This window comes from Acinonyx jubatus, chromosome B1, assembly GCF_027475565.1.
Source record: "Acinonyx jubatus isolate Ajub_Pintada_27869175 chromosome B1, VMU_Ajub_asm_v1.0, whole genome shotgun sequence".
NCBI classification, from domain to species: Eukaryota; Metazoa; Chordata; class Mammalia; order Carnivora; family Felidae; genus Acinonyx; species Acinonyx jubatus.
The window spans coordinates 179575821-179601174 of record NC_069382.1 but is presented as its reverse complement, the minus strand read 5'-3'; the positions used below and the strand labels follow the sequence as shown (position 1 = coordinate 179601174).

At 39.0% G+C, this 25354-nt stretch overlaps 1 long non-coding RNA gene across 1 annotated transcript in view; it reads left to right on the top strand.

Annotated features, from left to right (window-relative positions):
• LOC106975112 (uncharacterized) overlaps positions 1–4904 on the top strand; it is a 32647-nt gene extending 27743 nt beyond the window's left edge. The window contains exon 4 of the long non-coding RNA XR_003420990.2: positions 4818–4904. This is a non-coding gene — a long non-coding RNA (uncharacterized LOC106975112). The remainder of the gene's footprint in view (positions 1–4817) is intronic.
• The last annotated feature ends 20450 nt before the right edge of the window (positions 4905–25354 follow it).

The window sequence follows — 25354 nt, the reverse complement described above, 5'->3', positions numbered from 1 at the left end:
GCTTGATGTGGGGCTTGAATTCATTAACTGTGAAAGCATGACCTGAGCCAAAATCAAGAATTGGATGCTTAACGAACTGAGCCACCCAGGCACCCTGATAATTTTATCTTTTAGCCAATGATTGTTTACACATAAACATGAACAGACTTACAATTCTGAGAAAAATTTCAACAAGTTAGGTAAATCTATTCTCAACTAATGCATTTTATGTCCCTCCTTTCCAGCTTATACAGATACTTACAAGTTTATGCTATACCTATACTAAAATACCTCCCCACAAGGAAGTCCATGAAGTTTCCTAGGTTTCTCTAGTTCTATACTGCCTGGTTGGTTTCTAACTTAATCCATACCCCTTTAATCTGGGGAGCAATGAAGCCTACTTGATAGATAGGTGTTAGACGCTAGAGAGATAGATAGATAGATAGACTTAAGGACAATTCAATAAAGTACCACTTCAGGATCAATAAACCCAGTTTCCCTGTTTTAAATAATCTTTGTTGTATTCTTCAGGAAGGGAAAAAAAATGAAATGAAAGGCTAATGCCATCTAAAAGGGCATGTAAAACCCAGAGGTTGAGAGAGAATGAATTCAAGATGAAGACATCTATTAAGTTTTCTAAGTAAAGAGAAAAACAATGACTTCGGATTTTATCCTGAGGGGGTGGTGTCTTTCTACCATGTATTAACATTTATCTTCTCATAATCTTATCAGGTTCTCCCTGGAAAGCAAGGACTGAATTTCCTTTTTCTGTCGCAGGGATTTACACGTCCCAAACTGGCTATTTCCCTCTTCACTCGGAGTCACAGCAGGGCAATGTTAAATAGTAAAAGCCACACCAAAGGGCAACATGCACGGTTAGTCTGAGGTAGACCCAGAGTCATTAAAGAATAGAACTCCATGGTGTCCCATTTGCTATTACTCGAAGCTCATGATCTAATCATTTACTTTTGGTGGGGGGGAGGGGGGCAAAAAAAGGAGAATCTATTGGAAGAACAGACGTGTCTAGTTCATGGGTAACTAGACATAGTCTTGAAGGATCAGGGACCTTCCTTCTTCATCACTCAGATCTGTTCCCTACAGGTTCATGAGCGATAAAGGGTTGAGTAGTACGAGAGTGATCCTTGTACAAGAGTGATCCTTGTACAAGAGTGATCCTTGTACTTGTACTGACTGGGATTTGTTTGTAGATATTAATTCTATGCAATTTTTTACATTTTTTTAAAACATGAAGACTTTGTGTTTTAAGAGCAATTTTAGGTAAGCGGCAAAATTGAAGGGAAGGTACAGAGATTTACCATATGGCCCAGGCCCCGACACATGCACAGCCTTTCCCATCATCCGCAAACCCCACCACAGCGCTACATTTAATACAATTGGTGAACCTATGAGGACACATCGTAATCACTCAAAATTCATAACCTACATTATGCTTCACTCCTGGTGCTGTCATTGCATGGGTTTGGACAAATGTGTAATGATACGCATATTCGTCGATATAGTAGCATACAGAGTATTTTCACTGCCCTAAAAATTCTCTGTGTTCCATCTTTCTGGTTACTTTCTTTCTTTACTTTTTTTTAAGTTTGTTTATTTATTTATTTATTCATTCATTCATTCATTCATTTATTTACTTATAGAGAGAGTCCATGAGCATTTGAGCAAGCAAGGGAGAGGCAGAGAGAGAGAGGGAGAGAGAGAATCTCAAGTAGGTTCCATGCTGTCAGCCTGGAGCCTGATGAGGGACTTGATCCTATGAACTGTGAGATCATGACCTGAGCCGAAATCAAGAGTTGGAGACAAAGAACTGAGCCACCCAGGCACCCCGTCTGATGACTTTTAACTTGAAGTGAAGGAATTGATAGGAACATAAGGATTCCGGCTTGACAGCCCCGAATCTTCAAGTCTACACCTTTGCGTTCTCTCCTTTAGTTTGAAAAGTATCAGGAAAAGTCTCTGGTGGTCTTATTTGACCACCAGAGTCAAAAGTCTCTTTTGACTTATTTGTCTCTTCATAGACCCATAATCTTCATCCAGAGATCCAGAGTCAAGTAAGAACATGAATGCTTCCATTGGAAGCCTGCTGGGTGTGTGGGAAAAGCACCTTACGGAAGACACAGGGAGGGATTCTCAGCAGGCAAAGCAATGGCACCCACCAGACTTGTGCATTCTTAGGAAGTAGCCTGGCATCTGCTTAAATGCTTCAATGAAGGGACAAAAAGCACCGCCAGGTATAAATGCTCGGCGATATTATTCCTGAAAATTTCATTAACTGAAACATATAAACCTAGAATCCTTTGTTATCTCAAGATCTTCAAAATGGCCAGTCAAACTCTCTGAGCAGCAGGACTGAGGAATTTGGAGAACTCTTGTGGTGCATTTGTTGCCAGAGGAACCGAAAATGAAAAGACCAACCGTGTTATATTTCCCAGCACTTGAACTCCAAAGAGTTTTGTCTGCGAGAATTTTGGTTTATCATTTATTTTTTCTGAATAAAGGCTCAAAGCCGACAATTGAGCTAGGTGGGTTTAAACAAATAGAAGTAAATAGGTTTGACTTGATCCTTCGGGAATGTTATGTAGCACATTAGAAATGCAGTGAAGGGCTATGAGCACCCTTCTTCCAAGCAAAGTGGCCTTGTTTCCCAGTCTCTGTGTGGGGCAGAGAGTTCGGGAAGAATGTGTGTGTGGGTAAACAGCCACCAGTGAGCAATGAGGAGAGATTCAGGTGTCGGGGAGTGATGCCTTGGATTTACCCTTTTACACATGTCTGTGGTTTTGATTCCCTGCTATTTCATCAAAGGCAGGATGCTTCTCTGTTTTTTGTTTGTTTTTTTAAGTTTATTTACTTTGAGATAGAGAGTGCATGAGCAGGGGAGGGGCAGAAAGAGAGGGAGAGAGAGAGGGAATCCCAAGTAATCTCTGCATGGTCAGCACAGAGCCCAATGTGGAGCTCAAACCCGCAAACCTCAAGATCATGACCAGAGCTGAAACCAAGAGCTGGACACTCAGCTGACTATGTCCCTCCTCTGTGTTTTTATAGAGGGTTGGAAAAAAAAGGAAAAATGACGAAGTGAGATTTTTTTTATTTGTAGTCTCAGAAAGCAACAGACCCTGGATTGGAAGGCTTGGATTTAAACCTGGTTTTGATAATTTACGAGGTGACTGTCTTTCTCTTTATTTAGTAATTGCAATATGCTATTCTAAATATGATTATATAGTTAGTTACATAGAGGAACAGAAGTCACCCATCTAGTTAGTGATGGAACCAGTATTCAAACTCCATTACTGTGACTCTAGACAGCGTCACTTAGCTCTATACTGTCTTTCAATAGCTCTTTTTTTTTTTTTTTTTTTTTTGAGAGGGAGAGAGAGAGAGAGAGAGAGACAGACCCTATGTGTGAGGATGGGGGAGAGGCAGAGCTGGGGAGAAAGAGAGAATCTTTTTTTTTAAATTTATTTTGCTTTTGAGAGAGAGAGAGCGTGAGCAGGGGAGGAGCAGAGAGAGTGGGAGACACAGAATCTGAAGCAGGTTCCAGGCTCTGAGCTGTTAGCCCAGTGCCCGATGCGGGGCTTGAACTCACGAACCGTGAGATCATGATCTGAGCCAAAGTCGGACGCTTAACCGACCGAGGCACCCAGAGGCCCCAAGAAAGAGAGAATCTTAAGCAGGCTCCGTGCTCAGCACGGGGCCCAGAACGGGGCTCAATGTCACAAGCTGTAAGAGCATGACCTGAGCTGAAATCTTGGGCACTTTACCAACTGAGCCACCCAGGTGCACCGATAGTTCATTTTTATGAAGCACTTACTACATAAAATATATTGTTTTGTCACTGTGCATGTTATTTAATTTTTACCATAATCCTGATTAAATCATGGCTTAAAGTGTGAGGGTTTTAATGGGGTAAAAAAGAAGTGAGTGAAAGGCATTATTATAATCATTATTTTCCAATTTTAAAGAAATCTTACAGAGTACCATTTCTTTTTTTATTAAAAAAACTTTCTTTACATTTACTTATTTTTGGTAGAGACAGAGCACAAGTGAGGGAGGGTCAGAGAGAGAAGGCGACACAGAATCTGAAGCTCACTCCAGGCTCTGAGCTGTTAGCATAGAGCCCGACGCGGGGCTCGAACTCATGAACGGCGAGATCATGACCTGAGCCGAAGTCGGACGCTTAACCGACTGAGCCACTCAGGCGTCCCTAGAGTACCATTTCTATACCTAATTTAGACAGCTATTTTTGTGATTGTAATTTTGTAAACATTTTGTAATTTTATATCTTGTATTATAGAATATAGAACTGTGTTAAATGTTTTGAAATATTATATATAAAATACAAAATTATATAATTATAGTTGCCAGAACTATGTTCACTGTTTTCTATCTAGTATTCATATGGTCCTTAAAACTACCTGGGAGACAGTACTATTATTTTTCCTAATTTGTGAATGAAGAAAGGGTCAAAGATGGGACAACTGTGGTCCCGCAAGCGAAGAATTTCATTGCTCTAAGATTCTTACAGCCGTAATTTTCTACCAAGTCTCCGTTTCCTCTTTCCCTATCAAAATTGTATTTTTTTACCCATAAGCAACAGTGCGTTAATTCACGCTGCAGAGCACATGTGAAGTCCCTACTTTCTCACTGCCTTGTATTTTCAGAGAGGCAGGGATGGATGAGGAAAAGCAGAGATAAAGCAGGCAAAGTATCCTTGTTCAGACTTTAAAATTTCTCAGTGTGGATGTGAAAGCATGCATGTGACACATGTAACAGAATTTCCTCTTAATGAGCATTTCTTTTTCTCCTCACCATTTCTCTGCCAGGATGCTACCCTGTCACCCGCAGGAAAACCTGAGCCGATACAAATCGCTTCAGCATCTGGAAAACCAAGGAGAAGTTCCCTCCAGATAAAAGAAAATGATTCGGGTGGATAAAATTCTGAATTTTATGGTAAGGAGGGCTTGTTCTTCATTGTTTGTAAACCAGCTTATTACTGGGAATGTAAATACTAGTCAGATCCCTAAATGCGCCTTTTTTCCTGATAAACAATGAGCTGCAGAGCTGGGAACAGGGATCACGAGGATAAAAGCAGTGGCTTCTGTACATATAGGTGAGGCCTGATGGACCCCATGTTTTCAGAGACACCTTTGCACTCCTCTCTGCTTCACTCCACAAAACATAACTTAAATGGTACAAGAGTGTGCATGTGAGGAACCCCATCTATTGTTATTGGATGCCTTAGAGCATAAAGTTCCAAAGGGCTAGAGAATGCTGGGATTTTCGGATTTTGGTAGAACCTCACAAGGAATGAACTGGGGCAACAGAAGTAACTTTCTATGTATGAGTTTCCTATCTTTAAAATGGGAAGAATAATGACAGTACACAACGCCTATAGTGGTTGATGAGCTCCGATGAGAACTCTATCAAAAAATAATTAACAAAGTGCCTGGCACATTGCACTCAAATATTATTCATATTATCATTATGATCTTCATTTATAATCTCCCTGGTATGAAGGACTCAGGACCATACATAGCCTCTTGTTTTTTAATGAAAACAGAAATATACACCCTGCATGCAAGGCCAAAACAGGAATGAGAATAGGGTGGGAGACAATGTACAGAATTACTTTTGGACAGATCCACTCTCCTGCCATCACTGTCTTGCCCAAGGGAAGTGGGAGATGAGCTCGTGTCTCTTTCCAGAATCAGTTCACCATAGGCATTCTCCGATAATGGATTTTGTTACCCAAGCCAATGGTCTTTCGGAATGACAATTACTCCAATATACGGATTGCTGAACAAATCTGCCAAGACTTGTAATTTGTGTCTCACAGAATTTGAAAGCTACAAGGGACCACGTTAGCCCTTTTGCATATGAAAAATTGATGCACAGAGAATAATCTTTTGAAAATGTCGATTTAATTATATCATCCTTCTGAATGAAGCCACTCAGTACTCTTACTTAGCATAAAACACTGTTTAGCATGAGTTACATGACAGTAAATAGTTTGTTTTGGTTCATTCTTATAGACTCTTGTTTCTGTGTTCCCCACCTAGTGTATTTAACTCGTATTGTCTCTGATCCTGCTAAAATACTTTTTCAATTGCCAAGAATGTATTGCTTTCTTCTCTCCTCTACTCCCCTGATCCCTTCACCTAGCTAAATTCTTAATCTGTCGGTTTAAATATCACACTGTCTGAGAGTCGTTCCTCGGTCTCAGGCTAGATGGGGTCCCCACTGATATATGCTCCATTATCTAGCAAAAAACTAACATTTTTTTCTCAGCATTATTGTCTTTTTGACCACACATCCTGTGTTAAGATCAGAGACCGTGAGAAAACGTCTTATGTGGTTAACATTGTATTTCAATTGTTTAACATAGTGCTGACTGCATCATAGGCATTTAGTAAAGAGTAGCTGAATCAACCTGTAAATAATAGCACAATTATGATTTTGCTAATGGCCCAAATCACATTACTGATCAGTGAGGTAACAGTAATGTTAGAACTAATTTCTAAACCACCATTACCAAAGAAATAACCTATAGGGACTAAATACATATTGTAAAAGAGGCGTCTCTGAGGAAATGTATCTGTGGGAGATCCTTGAAGATCCAGTTGTAACTTCTTGCTTTGAGGCCACTGGTCACAGGAATTTATAGGGATGTAAATTTTGGATTGAATTCATACTGATAGCAACAAAAATAAGGGTCCAGGCAAGCCTTGACAAAGTTATGTGTGGGTGTTGTGTGTGTGGAAGCTTGCTAGAGTATTTCTTTACATTTTTAAGCACATAACACTACACCAAGCACTGGAAAGGAATTTATTAATCGGCCTTCTTTATAACGTTGTGCTGCTAAAGAGTGGGTAACTATACTTAGAATTAGGTAGTGACATTAGTAGGGTAAAGGCCCTTTTTCCTTTAACAAAAGCAAAAGTCCCCTTCAGTTAGCAAAAACCAGGTACTAATGTAGGGCTTTAAAAAAATGGCAACATGCAAAAGAATGCAACTAGAACACTTTCTTACACCATGCACAACAATAAATTCAAAATGGATGAAAAACCTAAATGTGATACAGGAAACCATCAAAATCCTAGAGGAGAACACAGGCAGCAAACTCTTTGACCTTGGCCATAGCAGCTTCTTACTAGACATGTTACCTAAGGCAAAAGAGTCGAAAGCAAACATCAACTATTGGGACTTCATCAAGATATAAAGCTTCTGCACAGTAAAGGAAACAATCAACAAAACAGCCGACAGAATAGGAGAGGATATTTGCAAGATGACATATCAGATAAAGGTTTAGTATCCAAAATCTATTAAATTATTTAACAACTCAACACCCCCAAAACAAATAATCTAGTGAAGAAGTGGGCAGAAGACACGAATAGGCACATGAAAAGATCTTCAACATCACTTGTCATCAAGGAAATACAAATCCAATCCATGATGAAGTATCACCTCACACCCGTCAGAATGGCTAAAATTAACAACACAAGAAACAACAGGTGTTGGCAAGGATGCAGAGTGGGGAAAATTTTTGCACTGTTGGTGGGAATGCAAATTGGTGCCGCTTACTCTGCAGAACAGTAGGGAGGTTCCTCAAAAATCTAAAAATAGGACTATCTTATGATCCCTGAGATCTCTCTCTCTATGTATATATCTACATTCGATTTCTTAGCCATCAAAAATAATGAAATTTGCCATTTGCAATGACGTGCATAAAGCTACAATGTATTATGCTAAGCAGAATAAGTCAATCAGAGAGATAATATTATATGACTTCACTCATATGTGGAATTGAAGAAATGAAACAAAACAGATGAACGCATGGGGAGGGGAAGGAAAAAAAAGAGAAAAGAGAGGAACAAACATTAAGAGTCTCTTAATGGTAGAGAACAAAATGAGGGTTGATGGAGGGAAGTGGGGGATGGGCTAGATGGGGGATGGGCATTAAGGAGGGTACTTGTTGTGATGAGCACTGGGTGTTGTATGTAAGTGATGAATCCCTGAATTCTACTCCTGAAACCAATATTGTGCTGAATGTTAACTAAAATTTAAATTAAAAAAAAAAAGTGAGGGGGTGTAAAGCAGGGAATACTCTTCACTTTTTGCCATTTTGGCATAAGAAAGTTTTCATAGGAATGCTCTATTTTCAGATTGCAGGGGAAGCTATCTTAGAATTCTATTTTTTATTAAGATATTATGTGTCTAAAAACCTCCAAAGTAATATTGATAATAAAAAGGAGTGACAAAGATAGTAGCTGGAGAATTGATAATTGGCATAACCATAGAACACAATTTTTCTCAGTTTTGACACATTTTATCTCTGTATCTTTCACATATCTCATTAGAATGGTCTTGGAATACACAGTGAAAAAGAAAACAAGTTCAGGAAATTGATTTCATTATCATTAAGATGTCAAACATAGTAAGATTCATAGAAGAATGGGCCATTAATATATTAAAAAACATGCATTTTGAGAGATTTAACGGCTTTACTTTTTGAAAGTTAAGTTTTAGTAAGATCTGTTTTATGTGAGTAATTTAGAAACTTGTGGTCTTAAAATAACCACAATTAGAGTAATATATCAGAAGCTGATAAATGTTTTAACTTATTAATATAATGTTAAAAGAAAGAAGTTTGCTCCTCTAAAAATCAGAGCTTTTATTTTCTCCTTCTTTATTCATTCCTGAAAATATGAATTTTCACTTTGTGGTTTCACAGCCAGGGTGGAGAAAAGCATGTCTAAGTTCACATATTTCTTAGTATTTCCTTCATCAATTGGTATTCATTTGTTTCAGTATTTGCATTCAATAGACAAATGAAAATTTTAGTCTGCCTTTTTTGGTTTCTGCCACCATTCCTTTCTAGCGTTAGATAATAAAATATATCAACCTAGCCGCCAAACTCTCTATCCTCTGTGTTTGGTTCCCAGTCGTGTTTCCATCTATTGTATAAGCTACCTGAAGTTCAGAAACTGAGTATGTTTCATGTGCCTCTACTTGGAGAAGATTTGACTTCCTCCACCAATAACAAACAAACAAGCAAACAAACAAACAAATAAAAACTCAGCCATCAGTCAAGTCCCCTGGCTATAAGGATTGATCTTGTTAACAGCTCATTGTCTCCGTTACAACCGAGATATTTTCTTCGTGACATGGGTGGCCATTTTGGATGGACATAGAAAAAGCAAATTGCAGAATTTTAGACATAAAAGCGCTTGTGCAGTTCATCCAGGCTAACTAGCTTCCCACTTACATGCAAGAGCATCACAACATTCCTTGACATCCAGTTTTGTTTTATTGATTCCCCGCTGGACTTCAAAATGAAACAAAGTGGACTGATACCATTAACAAAAGCTTATCTTCTTTGTTGAGAAGCAAGGTAGGGTGAAGATGAGAAATATAAGTTGAATTTGCATTTAGGGTTGACATGTATGGCCCTGTGACAGATGAGACTGCATTATGTTAGCACTGGTGCTGGTGGTTACAGGTCAGGGTTGGGCAGAGCTAAGAATGGAGACAGAAAAAAAAAAAAAAAAAAAAAGTAAAGAAAAACCCACCATCTACCATCAGGGCTTTCATTTATAAATAACACTTGGCTTAACACATGTCATGTGCTGAGAACCCTGGGTAGATTTAAGATTTAAAAAGCAAAGCAAGGCTCCTAATATCAAGAAAATTACAGTCTTTGTAAAAAAGACAATTCCCCCTTAGATAATAACTGAATAAGTGCTTAATTATTTGGTATAGATGGGCATGTCAATTGGAAGCATTTACACGAGTTAGACATAGTTAAGAAGTTTATACAAATAAACAATACCTAAAAGCAGTAAATATCTGGTAGAAAAATTAGGCATATAGTCATCCATTTATGCCTGGGTATTTAAATACTTTATTATTGTGGCAAAACCAAAAACGATAGGAAGGACACTGAATTGTGTTGTTTTAGTTGTTGCCTTAGTATTTACAATGCACATCTCTAATCAGAGTCTATGTTCAAATGGTTTATATGCTTCGCATGTAGTGTGAACGATTAGAACAGTGTGTTCCAAATTCTTTCATTCTTTGTGCTATTATTGCACGTTTTATGTTTATAAATGCTATAAATACACGACGCATCGCTACCATTTTTTTCTTTAAATGGTCCGTTATCTTTTAAGACAGTTTGAGTAAAAAAAAATTATTTTACTTTGTCTGCTCCATTTCCTGTCGTTTCTTTGTTTGTTTATACCCAGATTTCTGTCTCCTGTCATCGTTCTTCTTAAAAAAAAAACTCCCTTTAACAGTTCTTGTAAAGCAGATCTCCTGGCAACTAATTTTCTTCATTATGTCTATATGGGAAAGTCTTGATTTCTCTTTGGTTTTTGAAAGATATTTTCATTAATTTATTTACTTCTTCTAGCACTTTGACGATATGTCTTCGTTGTCTTCTGTCTTGTTCAGTTTTTGACAAGAAGTGTTGTGTATTTCCCATCTTTATTCTCCTATGGATGGCGTGTCTTTTTGCTATGGCTGTCTTTAAGATTTTGTCTTTGGATTTTAGCAGTCTGAATGATATATCCACATAAGGCTTATTATTATTATTATTGTTTATTTGTTTTTTATTTCTTTCCCCCTCTGGTACTTTTCTTGCTTGGTGTCCTCTAAGATTCTTATATCTGGGGTGTGGTGTTTGCCATTAATTTTGGAAAATTTGTGGTTTCTTCAAACTATAACTGAAGCATCAGCTCTTCTTGGGTCTTGAGGTTGTAAATTTTTGGACTTGAAACTACAGCATTAGCTCTCCGGTTTGCTGACTCACCCTGCAAATATTGGGACTTGTCAGCCTCCATCATTGCATCAGCTAATTCCTTATAAGCAATCTCTATCTATCTATCATCTATATCTATCTATCTATCTATCTATCTATCTATCTATCTATCATCTATCTATCTACCTACACACACACACACACACACACACACACACACACTCACCCTATTGGTTCTGTTTCTCTGGAGAACCCGGGAAAATACAGCCAGGCATCTTATGCAGGGTACTAGACGCGGAGGTAAATAGATTTTATGCCTGGAAATGAGCATGACTCTCCTTCTAGTCCTTTACTTGTGGAGTATGGGGCAACTTAGCCAGGAGTTAATCAGCATTTGGGATATTTGGTTGTTCTGGTTCATCTCAGTGTATTACAGCCATCAAATTCGCTGGTTCTCCCTTGTTTTCCGAGGGGCAGTGGCCCTTTCACGGGGTTTCCTTCCATGTCAGCTCTACCCTCAGCTTTAAGAGCCCCCCGTTTCTGATTCACTTTTGCTTCTGGTCTTGCACCATGGCTGGTGGGTGGTGTTCCTCTCTTTCTTGCTGGATGCTGGTTAGACTCACATGCAGGCTGGCGGGACCTCTCTTCTCTTCTCCTAATGAAGCCTCAGTCCTGAGCAGGCACCCCTGGATCTTGGGGATGTAATCAGATCGGTGCTTTTATCCCTTTACTGGCTGTAGTTCTGTACAACTTATCCCTTTTCCGGGTACTGAGGGTTTTTTTCTGTTCCTGCCCCTGTTGGAATGAATTTTCACTAGTATCCTCAAGAGACAGAAACATTTGCCTCTTTCCCATCAGTTTAAGGCTTTTGTTCCATGCAGGCACAAGGGAGAAGCCACTGAGTGGGGTTCTGTTCCTTTCTCATAGTGGCTGTTTTCCTACAACCAGACTGTGACACGGGAGACACTTTCTCAGGTCTCTTGTTCCACATGTTTGTGTTGACCTATGGAGAAGGGTCCAGAAGTGGCTGGGAATTCCATTTGTATTTGTACCTCCAACAGTTCTATATTCTCTCAGTAGCCAACATTTTGTCTTTACCAGTTTACTGATGGTTACAGCTGAATTATGTTTATTAGTGTCTCTGGTAAGCAACTGTCTTGCCTCTCCCTGCTGGGATTTGTCTATTTTGAGATTTCCCTGCTAGCTGGTTGCCCTGTGAACTCAGCTCTCAAGGAGGGTCAAGAAAATTTTGAATTCATATATCCAGGCTGCTTTCTTTTTGTACGAGTGGGAGAGATGTGCTTGCAACTTGTTGCATCTCGAGCAGAATCTAGAACACTCTGCAGAAATGTTTTAGCCTTGACACTACTTCTGATGATCACATGAGGTTCGGTGTTTGGGTTTAGTGCAGTGAAAGAAACAGACCATCGTGCACAGCGTCCCCAGCTGGTACTTGTGTCTCAGTGCCAAGCCTGAGAATAACTTCCAGTGTGTTCTCAAACAAATCATGTATTCTCTTTGGATATCAGCCTGCCCGATTTAGGCTGGATATCTCTAGAGTCCTTTCTAGCTTGACAACAGTAATGATTTTTTTTTTTTTTTTTTTGGACTAGCATACAAGTCAATGCAGAAACAAATCATTAGCAGACTGGCTCTTATCTAGTTCCTAATTTAGGATCCTTCTAAGAAAATTCTCCGTTTTTCGAAAGTTCTCTCCTAGACTATCATAAACTTCGCGATTTCTAGTATTAAATTTTAATTTACTTCCTTTACTAGTTAAAAAGTTCTGATTATGGATGATACCTAAATACAAAATTTAACAGTAGGACGACATTAGCGATAAGGATAATAATGATTAGTAGACAATATGCAACATACTTTGTGCATTTGCTATGCCCTAGATACCTTTTAAAGTATGTTCTATGTATTAGTTCAGTTAAGTCTCAAGATAAATTGTACGTGATAGGCACTGCCATCATGAGTCCCATTGCACAGGAGAAAAAAAAAACAAATTTTTCAAACTGGAGTGCTTAGAGGTATGGATTCTCTGACATCCTGATACGATATTATTATTTGCAGCTTCGAAACCATGCACGTGGATGCAAGTTTCTAAACAAAGCAGAGAAAAAGGGAAGTAAAGTAATGGATTTAAAATAAAGCTCTTTTAAGATGCTAGTCTTACCAGATACAAAGAACGACTGTATTGATTATCTATTGGTACATAACAAATCATCCGCAAACATAGGGACGTAAAACAGCAATTTTAATTTACTCACAGTTCTGTGGGCTGACATTTTGAGCTGTGCTCAGACAAGATGGGTCTTTTTTGCTTCCTGTGACGCTGAGGCTACTCCTGTGCCTGGAGCATCAGCTCGGGTGTATAAGATATTTGGGGTAGATAGACTTCTGTCTTCACACGGAGTCTCTTATTCTCAAGACAATCAAGCGTGTTCACAAGATGACATCATTGCAAGAGAAGCCTGTTCTATGTGACACACGTTGAGACCTATGCTCAGATTTGTTCAGTTTTATTTCTGCCATATTCTCAGAGTCCAAACAAACCATGGGGTCAGCCGGTATTCCAGGGACAGAGGGTCAGACTTTTGTCTTGATGGGAGGACGGCTGGCGTCACACTGCAGAAAGGTATGCGTGCAGGACCAAGAACAATTTCTGGCCATTTGTTAGCCTACCACCATGTGTTCTAAGGCCACAAATCATACGTATTTCTCTCCTGTGCTAAATATGTTATGTGCATCCCAGGACCCAAAAATTCTCATCTGATTTTGTCGTCAAGCCTAAAGTTCAAATTCCAAGCTCAAAGGTCTGGATGAAAGTAAGACCCTCTAGCTATTTCCTCTTGTATATAGACCTGTGCACAAAAAATTAAAAGTTATCTGCCACTCCCCTCCCCGCTCCCAGGTTCCATACGATGCATACACATAGTGATTTTAGGAATCACTCTCTTTTATGAAAGAAGGAACGGGAAAGATAGAGCAGTCATTATGTCATAGAAATCCTGCAACCTGGCAAGGTACAAGGTAACAGGTTCTGCAAGCCTGGGGACAGCAAGTAGTTCTCAAACAAGTCCTATTCCACTTCCTTGGAGTGGTTGCCTCGTCTAATAATTCTCTTAGGCTCTTGGCTCTGCTCTTTGGATTCTCGTTCTACCTTCTGAGATGCCCTTCTTTTCACGTAGGAGATGGCCTGTGTTTGCAGCTAAGCAGATTTTTTTTCTTTACTGCTTAGCCATGGAAAGTTGGAGACTCAAACTTTCACTGTTAACTCTCTCAGTCTCTTTTAGTTCATATTGTTATAGTTCCTTTAACTACTTTATAGATTTTCTGTGCATGATACTAAAGTCAACTTCATTAGATAAAAAAAAAAAAAAACCACAATTTTTTGGATACAGTCCTCTTTCTACTTTGACACCCTGATGACCTTTAAGAAGCACTTTTGTCTCCATGAGAAGATCTGCAGCCCACAACCCCGAATCTTTCTAAGATATTAACAGAGGGCCTTACAGCTACAGTCTCAATCTGATCTTTAGCCTGAGGCTGTATTTTACTTTTAGAAACTTTTAGCTGGATGGAGACCAGAATTTCTTAATTACTTAATTAATTTTTATTTTCCAACCGAGAACATCCAGGGACTTCTCTATTTTGTCAACAGTCAACTTAATTGGAACAGCTCCTTTGTTCATTTCCCTCTTCTTGTCACACGTCACTAAGAGGGGCTAGTTGATACTTTTAGCATTCTTCTTGCTAATATCCTTAGCCAAATCTACACTTCATTGGGTATATATTCTTCCCTCCAAGGTACTGCAGATGACAATTTGACAATTGTTTGCCTACCTCATAAGAAAGATCACCATTTTCCAACCTGTTATAGAGATTTTCTTACCGATTGTTCATCTTTTCATTACCTTTGTTAGCAGTGTCCTTTCTGCTTTCCCAGCCAACTGGCTCTAAAGCCAATGCCACCTGTGTTGGAGTTTTATTACAGCACCATCCCACTTTTGGGTATGAACTGCTACATCCTCAGTTCACTTACTGCATAACAAACCATCACAAAACTTGTTGCCTTGAAACAACAATCGTTAATTCGCTCACAGTTCTGTGGGTCACTCATTCGGTCTGGGCTCAGTTGGGACAGTTGAACCCTGTTCTGCATTGTGCACCTGGTTATGCCTGGGCCAGGTATAACCTGCTGGGAGGGCTGTGATGTCTGTAATGTCAAAAACAACTGGGCCTTCCTACCTGGAGGCTGGCTGGAGTTTTTTCTCATGTTGGCAGTATTCCATCGGGCAAAGTGAATTACATAGCGGTCCAGGTTCAAGGGGTGGAGGGATAGACTCTCTCTACTGGTGGAGGAGTGTCAAAATCTCATGGCAAAGTGATGTACATGCAATCACGGCAACATTTGGTAGCCAAGTTCTACAGTTTACTAGAGATTGATATCTAGAAGAGAAGAGAGAAGGGTTTTAAGGGGGAGTTCTTTTGTTTTTATTTTTTTTGTTGTTGTTTATTTCTTTGAAGGGATTGAAGTATAATTAACATAGTATTGTATTAGTTTCAGGCGTACAACATAGTAATTCAAAAATTCTATACATTACTCAGTGCTCATCAAGATAGGGGTACTCTTTTTTTTTGCTTTTTAAAAAATTATTGCTATTATTTATTTAAGTTTTATTTAGTTAACATACAATGCAATGTTGGTTTCAGGAGTAGAATTCAGTGATTCATCACTTACATGCAATACCCAGTGCTCATCACAATAAATGCCCTCCTTAATGCCCATCACCCGTCTAGCCCAACTCCCACCCACCCCCTCTCCATCATCCCTGTTTGTTCTTTATAGTTAAGAGCCTCTTGTGGTTTGTTTCCCTCTCTCTTCTTCTTCCCCTTCCCATATGTGCATCTATTTTGTCTCTTAAACTCCACATATGAGTGAAATCATATGGTATTTATCTTTCTCTGATTGACTGATTTCTCTTGGCATAATACCTTCTAGCTCTACCCACATCGTTGCAAATAGCAAGATATTGATCGTTTTGGTGGCTGACAGATTCAAAGGGGCAAATGCACCTCACTGGTTATAGCAGCATTATCAACAATAGCCAAACTATGAAGACAGCTGAAATGTCCTTCAAATGTTGAATGTATAAAGAATATGTGGTATATATATCTGGTGGAATATTGCTCAGCTATCAAAAAGATAAGGGTATTATTAATCCCCTTTATTTTACCTACCCCCACACTGCTCTGACAGCTACTAATTTATTCTCTATCGATGGATACTTGGGTTGCTTCCATATCTTGGCTATTATAAACTATGGTGTAATAAATATAGGGTTGCATATATCTTTTCAAATTAGTGTTTTCATTTTCTTTGGATAAATATCCAGTATTGGAATTACTGGATCATATGGCAATTTTCTTTAAAAAAATTGTTTTAATGCTTATTTATTTGAGTGAGAGAGAGAGAGAGAGAGAGAGAGAGAGAGACAGAGGACAAATGGGGGAGGGGCAGAGATAGGTGGGGCTAGAGGATCTGAAGAGGGCTCTACACCAACAGCAAAGAGGGCTCAAAATCACGAACTGTGAGATCATGACCTGAGGCAAAGTCAGACGCTTAACCGACTGAGCCACCCAGGTGCCCCATGGCCATTTTATTTTTAATGTTTTGAGGAAACTTCACATCGTTTTCCACAGTGGCTGCACCAATTTGTATTCCCGCCAACAGTGAACAAAAGTTCCTTTTTCTCCCCATCCTTGCCTACACTTGTTATTTCTTATATTTTTGATTTTAGCCATTCTAGGTAGGTGTAAAATCATTTCTCATTGTTGTTTTGATTTGCATTTCTTTTATGATTAGTGATGTCGAGCATCTTTTCATGTGTCTATCTGCTATCACTATCACTTTTTTGTAAAAATATTACTCAGGTCCTCTGTTGATTTTTAAGGGAGATTATTATTATTATTATTATTATTATTATTTTGGAGGGGGTGTTGAGTTGTATAAATTCTTTATATATTTTGGGTAGAATCCCTTTATCAGATATATCATTTGCAAATACCTTCTCCCATTCAGTAGGTTGCCTTGTCGTTTGTCAATTGTTTCCTTCACTGTTCAAAAGCTTTTATTTTTATTTGATTTTATTTTGGTTTGATTTTGCTTTTATTTCCCTTGCTTCAGGAGACTCATCTAGAAAAATGTTGCTACGTCTCATGTCAGAGAAATAACTGCTTGTGCTCTCTTCTAGGATTTTTATGATTTCAGTTGTCACAATTAGGTCTTTAATCCATTTTGAATTTTTTTTTTGTGTATGGTGTAAAAAAGTGGTCCAGTTTCATTCTTTTGCCTGTTATTGTCCAGTTTTCCCAACATTATTAGTTGAAGAGACTGTCTTTTCCCCATTGTATATTCTTCCCTTCTTTGTTGTAGATCGACCATATAAATGTGGGGCTTATTTCTAGGCTCTCTATTTTGTCCTGAGGGGGCATTTGCCTCCCCCCCCCCTTTTTTTTTTAATGATGGGAGAAATATGAGTATTTTTAAAGATTCAGCTAGAGGGCCAAGAGTTAAGGAGAGTTAGAAGGTTTTGGCAATAGAGTAACTGGTTGGAACAAGTTTCCAGAAGTAAATGGTGGAAAATGGGATCAAAGGCATAGGATTGATTATCCTGCATTAGGCAGAGGAAAGAGACTACTTATTGAGTCAGGAAAGAAACAAAGATATGTGTGTATGTAATTAAATTTGGATGGGGCATTAACAGTTGATGTGATTCTCCCCTGAATGTCATTCACTTTTCCTTCCTTCCTTCCTTCCTTCCTTCCTTCCTTCCTTCCTTCCTTCCCTCCCTCCTTCTTTCTTTCTCTTTCTTTCTTTCTTTCTTTCTTTCTTTTCTTTCTTTCTTTCTTATTTGAGAGAGAGAGAGAGAGAGAGCACATGCAAGTGGAGGAAAGGAGCAGAGGGAGAGAGAGAGGAAGTGAGAGAAAATATTAAGCAGACTCCATGTACAACATGGAGCCTGATGTGGACTTGATCCCATGACCCTGGGATCATGACCTGAGCCGAAATCAAGAGTTGGATGCTCAACTGACTGAGCCACTCAGGTGCCCCTCATTAGCTTTCTTGTTGAGGTAAATGGCAATATACCTGACTGATAGTTATGGAAATCGTGACTTGATGATGATAAATATTTAGAATAACCCTGAGACAATGAGACAGGTTATTGACCATGGAAGGAATGAAGGATTATTGCTCTATGTTGAGGATCCAGGTGAAGGTGAAGACAAAGAATTTACAGGGGCAAGCAAGGAGGATCTGATAAAGGAGAGTCAGGTAGGGAATAGCGTGGTTAAGTTTTCATCGTTGAAGAATAGATGGTACTGACAAATTTGTGGGAAATAAGTCACAGGGAGATCAGATCAGAAGTATCTGAGTTTGGATGGCTACAACAAATTACCTTAGACTAGTTGCCTTATAAACAACAGGAATTTATTTCCCACATTTATAGAGGCTGGAGGGCCAAGATGAGGATGCCAGCAAGGTCAGGTTCTGGTGAGACCTCTCTTTTAGGTTGTAGACTACCAACTTGTCCTTGTATTCTCACATGGTAAAAAGAGGGTGACAGAGCTCTCTGGGGTCCCTTTTATTTTCTTCTTATTCTTCTTCTTTTAATGTTTATTTATTTATTTGGAGAGAGGGAGAGAGAGAGCCCACATGTGCATGAGCATGAATGGGGCAGGGACAGAGAAAGAGGAAGAGAGAGATTCCCAAGCAGGCTCCACACTCAGTATGGAGCCCTTTGTGGTGGCCAGTCTCATGACGGTGATATCATGACCTGAGCCGAAATAAAGAGTCAGATACTTAACCAACTGAGCCACCCAAGTGCCCCTAGGGTCCCCTTTCTAAGATCCTTAATCCTATTGGGGGGACTCTGCCATTATGACCTATTCACTTCTTATAGGGCCCATCTGCTAATATCATCACACTGGGGGGTTAGGATTTTAACATACGAATTTTGAGGCAACACAAACATTCAGTCCATTGCATCTTGTTTCGAAGCTGTTCCTGTCGCTTTTGCTGCATCACCAATTTCCCTCCAACACAGTAGCTTAAAATAATCATGGATTCTGTGGGTCAGGAATACAGAAAGGGTACAATATGGATGGTTTCGTCATGTTCCATGACATCTGGGCTTCAAGAATTTGCAAGCTGCAGGTGTCGCGGGTGAATCGATGGCAGGGAGCTGATGTCACATGAAAGCTTGTTCACTCACATCACCAGTCCCTGGACCGTGAGGAATAAAAGGCTAGGACTGCCTACCGGAGTACCTATTTGTGGCTTCTCCCTAGGCTCCATTTCCTTGCAGTATGGCTGCCTGAGGACAGTGTGACTTCCACCCTGAACAGGGTGGTTCAGGGCTCCGAGTACGGTGTGAGTATTTTAGCAAACAAGTGGAAGCTGAGTCACGCTTTATGATCCAGCTTTGGAAACCACATAGAGTTCTTTACATAGCATTCTATTGCTTATAGGCAAGTCAAAAAAGCACACAGATTCAAGCAAGGGGGAAATGGTTTGCCCCTGTTGGTGAGTAAGTAGCAAGGTTCCAGAAAAGCATATGTGGGATAGGAGAATTTACAGCCATCTTTGGAAAATGCACTCCATCATAGAGGCTTTGCAGTCATCTGAATAGAAAAAGTTGGAGCCTGGAACCAAGGTAATGATGGCAGAGGTGGAGAGAGAAGCTTGGATTTGTAAGACGCACCATCTATGTAATCAGCAGAACTGATCACATCTTCTAAATCTACTAAGAATGTTGCAGGACACGGGGTGTGTCAAAAATGCGTACTCACTAAAACTGAATGCCTCAATGTTTCCCCCTCTTTATATAATCAAGGTTTACAATATTTTTTTTTTCATTCACTGTGTGTAACATTCTAAGGCTTATAAAGAAAAAAGAAGTTATAGTTCCTTTAATGGGGATACACAGAAGCTACGAAGAGATAGGGAGCTCAAGTACTCAGAAGAGAAAGTGTTACATACAAACTCCTTTTTAAAGCGGAATGTAATTACAACTTTTTAGAATGGCATACATGCATCAGTGCTGTGGGGAAAGAGAATTTGAATATTTGAAGAGATAACTGACACACCAGGTTGGGAAAATGGAAAATATTTGGGTGAAATATACAGCTAATTGGTAGAAAGCAAAACTCAGAGTTTTCCTTAGGCATTTACCTTCTTTCATTTTGAGATTGATAATGAAAGTTTTTTTTTTTTTTTTTTTTTTAATGCTCTTCACACATCCAGGTGACCTGGCATGCCTCTGGTTATTTTTTTTTTTAACTGATTTAATACATTGATTTAAAAATCTATTTTTTGTTTCCCTGGATCTTCTTGATGAAAGGTAACACGTTGAGTGAGCCTCACCTCTGGAGGACAGGAATCCTTCTTCATCTGGATGTTTTTACCACTTGGGTATTTGTTCATTTTGTGCCTCAGTTTTGTCATCTGAGATCAAAGAATGAGCCAAAGGCCATCATAACTTGAAAGATTTTCATAAAGATAACTGGGTGCAATAATGCAAAATGCTTATACACTCGTTCAAAAGACTTGCTAACTCAGGGAGAGCTAAGGGGTTTGTCCTCAAGACGGGAATTCAGAACCAGAGCTGGGAGTTGGTAAATAAAAGTGCATGTCATAAAAGCCAGGGAGACTTTTCTCATAAATATTTACACGGGGATCTCAGGTGGCTGCAAATCTCTAAATGTCAAATACTAATGGCTGTGTTGGCTTTCAATTCTTATACTCAAAATAATCAACTCTTCATACTGATATCATTTCAAAGGAAATTTTGAAAATGAAAGGACTAGAGTAGCAACTTCAAAATTAGAAACTGGAGTTGCTGTTTAGTGTTCTGATATTTATGAAAAGAGTTGCTCTGTTTGCTTAGCTTGTAAAGCTCATGTTTCTAGAAGTTTTCAATTTTGGCCCTGTTTTGTTTTCTGAAAAGAGATTCTTCTCTTCCAAATAAGCACATTTTAATAAAATGACTTTGCGCCTTAGAATTATGCTGATGCAGGATGGCTGGCGACTTCGAGCCTAAAACCTACTTTTCATGGTAAAATTCTCCACAGGATTTTTTTTTTCCTAATTCATCTTGAGACCCAGTGTCCCAATTTTAATACAGAGGGAGTTATGATTTTACTTTGACTGATGAAAACATTTTAAATAAAAATTCAGAGTTTTATAAATAGCTAAAGAGACACTTGAAAATAAAGCGTAGGGATATTGGAAAGATATTTATTTACTAGCTGTGTGATGCTGGGAAGTTTACTTAGTTTTTCGTTTCCTTCTCGCAAAATGGGGAGAATAATGCTTTTTTACTTCCTAAGTTGCTTGTTAGCGTTAATTAATGTAGTTTTATTCACCTATCATTACTGAACACGTTGTACTCTGGGTATGAACAAGTGTAGGGAGGTACAGTCTTTGTGTTCAGGGAGTACTCTGTTTTGGGGCAGAAAGGCTGATTCCCCCCACCCCCCACCCCCCACATTGAACAACTGAGAACTGTAATGTCATACACACAGCATTTTTGTCATCTACTTTTTTTTAAAAGCATAAACATATTCAGTTATTTTATGGTTTATCACTAGACGTTACCCTGTTGCTTTCAAAGAAACAGGAAACACTGCCCTTTTTTTTAAATACAAAATTTTAGCCATCGGGTGAGCTTGATGTCATTTATCGTTGATTATGTGTATTTATATATGGAGAGAGTTTCTAGGGCAAATACTTTGTGTTTGTTGTTATGTACGCCAACGTGTTAATATTCTCATTTTTCTGGGGTGTCTGTTTGGCTCATTCGGTGAAGCATCCAACTTTGGCTCAGGTCATGATGTCAAGGACCGTGAGTTCGAGCCCCGTGTCGGGCTCTGTGCTGAGAGCTCGGAGTCTGAAGCTGCTTCAGATTCTGTGTCCCCCTCTCTTTCTTCCTATTCCTTGCTCACGCTCTCTCTCTCTCTCTCTCTCAAAAATTAAAAAAAAACATAAAAAAATCCTCATTTTTCTAAGTTCTGCAAAAAGTACACTTCGTTTATAATCCCTCCTCCTTCCTGCAAATCTGAAATACGCCACCTGCTGCATCGTATTTTATTTATTTGTCCCTCTGTCTGACTTCTCAGTTTGTTTGGTATCTCCGGATCCAAGAGAAGGAGGGGTTTCGAGAAGAAGTTACTGAGTTAGAGTCCAACACTGCTGAGCAATGCCATACATACAGTGACGTAGGAGAACCCACCCTCATCGTGGTAGAACTGGAGAACTTGTGATGTTGGCAAGAGGAGTGAGTGAGGAAGAGCATCTAGTGCAGGATGAGAAGCAGAAGCTTGAATGAAGTGGGTCAAAGAAAGTTGGAGGGGAGGAGTCAGGGAAGAAGCACAGACAAGTAGTCTTGGATTTGTCCGATTAAGTGTTAAGGACTGTTCCAAAGTAGCTACCAAGGGACCGCAGCCCGGCGATTTGTGGTTGTTGCTAAGGTGGGGATAGTTCCCATGCTGCGCTGGCCAGAGGGATTCAGTAGACATGCAAGTGTGAATTTTGGTCTTGAAGAGAAGTCAAGACGTTGACATTGACATTGACCTATTGACAAGGAAGGAGGAGCGGAGAATGTAATACAGACAAAACTGGTAGGTAGGTCTAGAGGAAGCCTGATGAAGCAGTCTCTTCTTGTGCTTCTATATTAGTGACATGTAAGATCAATGCCGATGACAGCTAATTTATGTGTCAACTTGACTGGCTACCGGGTGTCCAGATTAAACATTAATTTTGGGTGTGTCTGGGGTCTTTCTGGATAGGATTGGCATTCGAATTGGTGGACTCAGTAGCTTGCCCTCCCGAGGTGGGTGGGCATCATCCAATCCATGGAGGGCCTGGATAGAATAAAAGGCAGAGGAAGGAGAAATTTTCCCTTTGTGCTTCCTGCCTGCCTTAGTTGGGGCATCTCATTTCGTCTTCCCTGGGTCTCTGACAGGGATTTGTTTGCATTTCTTGTCTGCTTCTCACCTTATACACTAGACTCTAACACCGAGTCATTTACAAGAGTGATCTTTTAACAACACAGATCAATCCATATTGTTGCTTGGCTCAACGCAGGACAATGGTTTCCCATCTCACTTAGAAACATTGCTGAGTCTTAGATGGAACTGGGGGGTATTATGCTAAGTGAAAGAAGTCAGTCAGAGAAAGACAGATACCATATGTTTTCACTCATATGTGGATCTTGAGAAACTTAACAGAAAACTGTGGGGGAGGGAAGGGGAAAAAATGTTACAAACAGAGAGGGAGGGAAGCAAACCATAAGAGACTCTTGAATACAGGGAACAAACTGAGGGTTGATGGGGGGGAGAGGGAGAGGGGAAAGTGGGTGATGGGCATTGAGGAGGGCACTTGTTGGGGCGAGCCCTGGGTGTTGTATGGAAACCAATTTGACAAATTATATTAAAAAATAAAAAAAATTAATAAAAAGAAAAATTGCTAAGTCTTTAATACAGGCCAGTAGGGCTTATATGGCTGGCCTTTTTCTCTCCAACCTCATCTTTCACCACTCTCCCTCTGGCTCGCTCTACTCCAATCATACTGGCCTGGTTGCTGTCCCTGGAATATACCAGTTAGTTTCCTTCCTCAGTGGTATTCTTCCATTGGATTTCTCTTTTCTTAGATATCTGCATGGCATGGTGAGGCCTACCCTGACCACTCTACCTAACATGGCTTCCTCTGTTCCTACCCTCAGTCATTTTCCGGCTTTCATCTATGATTTGCTTTACTGTATTTAACTTGTGTGTGAGGCACAGAACTCACACGTGACTGAATGGACTTTTGTTTAAGGCAATAGCTGGCCAAAGCTGAGTGTCACTGTTTCAGAATAATAAATCTGATTTATATCTAAATATTATTTAGTTTTACATGATTTTAACTTGATTAGTAAAAGTATAGGGCATCAATCTTACAAAGCTTGATCTTACAGAACAGAAACAATACCTTCTTCACTGCCAGATTCTAGACAGTTCAGGCAGGACTATGTTGCATCTTGGAGATACTGAATAGATGTTCACTTTCAAAGACTAGGATTGCTTTTTTTTTTTCTTTTAGCTGTGCTCACAAAAGGTACTTGTGATGGGGTTATCCGGTTATATCCAATAGATTTTTAAGTTTTCATTTCTCAACATAGTAAATAACTAGGTAAAGGCATTTCATTTTCATCTTGTAGATCAGAAGATTTTGTCAACGGTGATGATGCAGTTTCATTGAAATAATCCCATGAATTCTACCTTTTATACTGCTAAATAAAAGATGCTTGCTGAATATTTTCAGAAGCAAAACTTGAGATTGTTACCCCACTTATTATTTGTTATTCCTGATGTTTTTGCTCTACACAATACCTTAAGGAAAATGTTATTTCACTTATACAATCACAAGGAGACATGAATCTGGAAATACGGAAATGGGGGAAAAATGGCTTAAAGATAACTAAATTCGCTCTCAGCGAATTCTCGATTTTTCTCAGCTTTCATGGCATGGATAGTAATTTTAGCACCTGCTGTGGTGTGGAATGCTATGGGAATTATCAGGTGAGAAATACATATATTGTCAAGGTTTATCAAGTTTATTTGTAGTTTCCAGCAAATAAACTGTTTTCTCTGCAAACAAAAGTCCATTCACTTCAGTATTATTGTAAGCTAAGTACAGCACAAGACATTCTTTTGCTCCAGAATCTGTTTTTAAGCAGGTAATTGCTGCTATTTCATTCCATTAGGACTTATTATATAAGAGCATAGCAAGGTGATAAGAAAATCTGTTGTGTATTAGGAGTTTGTCTCTGGCTGAAAAGGAATGCAGTCAACTGTGTCTCTGATAATGGCCAGTAGTTCTCTTATATTGCACAAGACTATAATCAGTCTATGAAGATTCAACTGCAGAGTGTTAACTTCTATTCTGTAAATATTTCTTTTATCAGAATCATCATGTTGTTATCGGTGTGAAATCCAGAAATTTTTTGGCCAGCTGGTAAAAAACAAAACAAAACAAAACAAAACACACACACACACAAAACATTGTCAAATTCATCATGGATTCATATGCTGTTAAACATTTAAAAACATCATCCGTGTTTCTCTATATTCAAATGACTGGTGGACCAGACCAAAAAGAGATGCATTTAATATTATCACAGACTTTTATGTGTATGGAAACATATAAAAAAAAAGATGGTTTTGGTAGCTTGTTTTTCAAAAGGAACTTCAAACCTAGGATTGATGTGTTTCGTAAATCTCCAAAATTCCTTCTTTTTCAGGTACTAAAAAAATTTGCCATGTTATGCCAATCAAATGTGCAAGAATTTTGATTAAGATTTTAAGCATCCATAGTGTCAATACGTTAAGGAATTTTCTTCCTCAAGCATTTTTGGAATGTCTTAATTTTTTTTTTAGTGAGAACAAATTGTTTTTTATGCCTTAGTTTTCTCTTATTCTTATATTCTATATAATGTGTAGCTCAAAAAGGATCTGTCAATACCGATGTCTTGCCACATGTGATTTTGT